Consider the following 5,475-nt stretch of genomic DNA (forward strand, 5'->3'; position numbering starts at 1 on the left):
GGGGAAAATATGTTCACAAACATTCTTATCAGTGGGGAAAATATGTTCACAAACATTCTTATCAGTGGGGGAAAATATGTTCACAAACATTCTTATTAGTGGGGAAAGTATGTTCACAAACATTCTTATCAGTGGGGAAAGTATGTTCACAAACATTCTTATCAGTGGGGAAAAATATGTACCCCAGGGAAATTTATCTGGAGTTTAAAAAGACTAAAAGTTGTGAAATAATAACTTAAAGAATATGAACAAAATGCAAAAACCTTCCAAAAGAGTTAAGTGTATGAAATCCTTTTTGAAAGAATATTTCGCTATACAGTGCTACTTAAAAATAAAGAGACAAAGTTCTTAAACGATTATTAAAGCAGAATTTAACTTTAGTCATTAAAGAAACTGTCTACGTACTTTCAAGTGACGTTTCATCTTAAAGGGACTGTAAGCGTAAATTCAAACGACCCTCCTTGCAACGATGACAACGATATCATTGAAACCTTAATCTCATCAAAAAATGTGAAAGAAACTGTCGTTTTTCTGACCCGAAGAGAGTTTATTTCTGTGAGTTTTCCGTTGCTTTTTATGAACAAGAAATGCGCAAGTTTGAGAAACTTCAATGAAAATATTGAGTTTAAAGAATCAAAAACATTTCAATATCTAATACAGTGAAACCCTTAATAACGAATACATCGAAAGAATTCATCAAATGTCGTATTTTTCACTTTCTGATAATGGAATGTTGCAGATACTTAGTTTTTTTTATTAAATTATTACATGGAACTCTTTAAAATTGTTCCCGCATATTCACGGCTATTTATTTATTTTCGCAAATACTGAATTTTACGTAATATATAGTATAAAACTCATTGAAAAATTGTCAAGACGACATTTGATAAATTCTTCCGATGTATTCGTTATTAAGGGTTTCACTGTACATAATTGATCAGGCATGGCTTTAAATTTAAATCCAGCTTTGCCATCTTTATATTCATATATGAAGGGTCACTTGAAATTGCGCTTACAGTCCCTTTAATAACAAAGAAAAAAAATTTGTCTAACAAAAAAGTTCCAATAGTCTTTTCTCTACTGGATTGGATAGCAGATGTATGCAGCAGATACAAATAAGACAAACAACAGAATTTAAGAAAAAAATATACTATCTTCCTCATCGTTGCTCAAAGATAGGTGTAAAGGTGTGATTCAAGCATGGAACCTTTGAATTGGAGGTTAATTGAAATTACGTTTAAAGAAAAATTAAAAACCGGGTCACCCCTGTATGCCGAGTTCATTAGCGCCTGATCCAATCAGGGTTCAGTATTGTGTTTGGTGTCTATTCTGAAACAATAGAAAAAGTATGGCGCTAACATCTATCTTTCTATCTATCTCATTATCTAATTAGAGATAAATTCTTATATCGGCGCTATACACTAAATGGAAATATTTACTTCTACTGAAACAATAGTGGGGTGTGTATTGTATAGACCTATGAGTTTGCTTTGTTATTAAATAACTCACACAATCTAATGGAAAATTTATTTGAATTTTACCAACTACTCTTTTATAACTGAAGCTTTTACACCAAAATAGAATGCCTGTCGACACCTTAAAATCAGCCTGGTCTAGGCGTAATTAATTAGTACTTCGTAAATAGATCGCTGGGACTCTATTTTCCAGAAAATTATAGATTTAAAGATGCAAGGAAACGTCAGTTTTAAATGTTTTTTCTTAATTTCATCTCTCTCCATCATGCCTCAAGCAGGGGCGGATAATACCTCAAGGTTTAAATATTCTTTTCTTATTTAATTATTAATAATATTTCTTATTTCTATTGCACATTTTTAATATTGCCTTTTTAGTTTTTACTATTTTTATTATTATTATTACTATTATAATCATTTTTATTATCATTATTATTATTATTATTATTATTATTATTATCATTATTATTATTATTATTATTATGGCTACTATAATTATTATTATTATTATTATTTTGCAAACGTTATCAAAAATTGGAATTTAACCATTTAGATTATTGGAATAAATTAATATTGGAATAAATTTAGATTATTGGAATAAATTTAGATTATTGGATTAAATTTAGATTATTTGAATAAATTAATATTGGAATAAATTTAGATTATTTGAATAAATTAATATTGGAATAAATTTAGATTATTGGAATAAATTAATATTGGAATAAATTAAGATTGTTGGAATAAATTAATATTGGAATAAATTTAGATTAATGGAATAAATTAATATTGGAATGAATCAAGATTATTGGAATAAATTTAGTTTATTGGAATAAATTAAAAAAGTGTAAAGTATGCAAAATCTGAATAGGATTAACCTTTTTTAACCTTTTTGTTGAAAATTAATGCAATTCTTATGTATAAGTCTTAATTTTAAAGGAAGAGTTTGCGCTTTTATATCAAGAAGCGGTGAATCAAACCTTCCTTTTATGGTACAGAATTATGCCAAATCCAAAACGAGAAATGTTCAACCACAATTAAAAATAATCATTTTTAAAAACGTAAAACAATGGATATCTCACACGTTCTTGATCTGGCACAGCGTTTAATGGTACCGTTTTGAATCTGACATGCAACTCTTTAAATGTGGAGGCACTTTAAAAAGTTGTAAAACTGGTTTTATATTAAAGATTGAATCCGAGTGTGATGGCAGCTGCGGCGGAGAAAATGAATCAACAATTTTTGTTTCTTGTTGCAAGTATTGCAGGTAAAATAACATCCTTCCAGGGTCAAACATACATTTAAAATCATTCAGATATTGCAACCTATAGTCATCGATTAACTTTCGCCACATTTGTATATAGTTTATATTTTATAATATTTTTTAATCAATTTGTTTTGAATTTGATTATTTCTCTTGTCGCTTGCGCAACTATCTAAGAATGCCGCGCACCACTCACATTTTTCGAAATCCATTAAAAACGTTTTCTAAAAAAATTAAATATTATGAAATATAAACTATATACAAATGCGGCGAAAGATAATCGATGACTATAGGTTGTAATATCTGAATAATTTGTTTGAAATTAAATTGATTTTTTTACGGTCTAAGTAGTATGTTGCAATTTTCTCAATTTGTATGGACGCTAAGTTATTCTGTATGAGACGTCTTTAACAATTTTCTCCTTATAGACGCAACAGATAGAGGTAAGATTAGTAGCGATCAAAAGCGCTTTTTTATCGCATTAAGCCTATACCCACTTTCATGTTTCGCGAACACTCCCTTTAAGACCACGCCCCCAAACAAGTATATCGAAAATAAATATAATTTTTTTTTTATTAAATTTTTAAAATTCATATTAAAATATGAATTTCCGTGAATTTTGTTGTATTCAAAGTTTCAAGTTAATTACAAATTCAAAAACATGGAGCCATTGTTCATAAGCGTTTTATTTATTAGACTTATACTGAGCTGATTGTTACAAATATTAAACTTGTTGCTTTTTCGTAAAATAATTAATACAAATTTAATTCAGAAACATGATTCTATTGCACTACAAGGAGTATATTGTTAAATCTGTTTGGGGTAAAAACAAAGACAATTCTGAAAATGATAAAATTATTTTCTAGAAAAGATTGACCCTGCTGTGAAAGCTGTAAAGGATGATTTAGTTGCAGCCAACCTCAGGAAAACACAATTTTAAAAAAGAGTTAAAATTAATTTATTTTTAAACAGATTCTCTAAACAAAGCGTAGTTAAATCCAATTAATAAAAATTGTATGGGAGTTATCTCCCCCCCCCCCTCTCCTCTAAGCTCTTACAGAATAAGGATTATTAAATAAAAAACAGAAAATTCCCTTGTTCATGAAAAAAATTGTTACGTTTTTTGTAAAATTTACGGAAATAAAATGTCATAGATATGTCGAATCAGGGGAGGGAGGGAAGGCTTCCGAGCCTCATTTTACTTATTTGCCTATTGCTTTGTAGGGATTTGCTGAAAAGAAAATTTTACTTCTCAACCAAATAATAGAAATTCTAAGAATTTACATCACCAAGTAAAACCCAGATATTGCTTCATTGATATCGTATGTTCTCTGCAAGCAAGATAGAAGGAGAAGGTCAAATTTATGCATCATTACTGGTACTACTTTGCGGCCTTGTAGGTTCTCTAGTTTTAAATTTACGCACAAGTATACTTGTGCGTCCTGTACTCGTAGGTTCTCTACTTTTGAATTTACGCACAAGTATAATTGTGCGTCCCGTACTCGTAGGTTCTCTAGTTTTAAATTTACGCACAAGTATACTTGTGCGTCCCGTACTCGTAGGTTCTCTAGTTTTAAATTTACGCACAAGTATACTTGTGCGTCCCGTACTCGTAGGTTCTCTACTTTTAAATTTACGCACAAGTATACTTGTGCGTCCCGTACTCGTAGGTTCTCTAGTTTTGAATTTACGCACAAGTATACTTATACACAAATGTATTCTGTTGTATATTAGAAATTCATTTGGTTCTTCACAATAACTCATTAATCAGAAAAGGTATGCTTGCAAACATTTTAGATTTCATTGTTCCGTGGAATTTACTTTAGTTTAACATGTGTTGTTAAGAAAGCAGAGCTATGGCTGGGCCCTGGTTGCTGGAGGGTTTGGGGATAGTATTGCAGATGTTCTTCAGAATAATAGAGTTTGGCCACAAGGAATCAGTCTTTTATTCAATCCCAGACATATTGATATTGAACATGGCGCGGCATGGTCCATTTGGACAATCCTGGACAAGTCTATAGTTAAAGGGAGTGTTTACGAAAAATGAAAGGGGGTATATAGGTTACGCCGTGTCGAAAAATATTCGAAGGTGATTGCTGATAATCTTACTTCTATCTGTTGCGTTCATAAGGAGAAAATTGTTAAAAACGACTCAAACTGAAGAACATAGCATCCATACAAATTCAGAATGTTGCAATATTCGACTGGGATCGTAAAAAAATCATTTAATTCCAATCATTCAGATATGACAACCTGAAATCATCGATTATTTTTCGACGCATTGGTATATAGTTAATACTTCATATTATTCTTTATTTGTTTTATATACTATGCACTGAAAACGACGATTTTTTGTCCAACTAGTCGTCGTTTAAATTGCAATATATTAATAGCTCAAATTATTGATTCTAACTTATTCTTGTATTGGTCTGCCTGCACCAAGCCGTACATGCCTGATCAGAAACCCAGCAGAATTCCATTTGACTGCATTCAGTTGTTTCACACCTATCCAATAGTGTTGAATGAGTACCCTGCCCCCCCCCCCCCTCCCCAGAAATGGTAGAAATCACATAGATCCAGCCAGTCATATTTTGTGCAGAATTAACATGCTGGGTCCACTATAAACTGGGTAACCTAGACAAGCTGGTACCAGTAAATTTATAAATAGAACAAATAAGCTAAGCCGGGCAGTATCAGCAAATGATTGATCCGGTTGGGATCCATGATTTGACTGGTTTAAGA

Source organism: Eurytemora carolleeae, unplaced genomic scaffold (genome assembly GCF_000591075.1).
Source record: "Eurytemora carolleeae unplaced genomic scaffold, Eaff_2.0 scaffold1335, whole genome shotgun sequence".
Taxonomy (NCBI): domain Eukaryota; kingdom Metazoa; phylum Arthropoda; class Copepoda; order Calanoida; family Temoridae; genus Eurytemora; species Eurytemora carolleeae.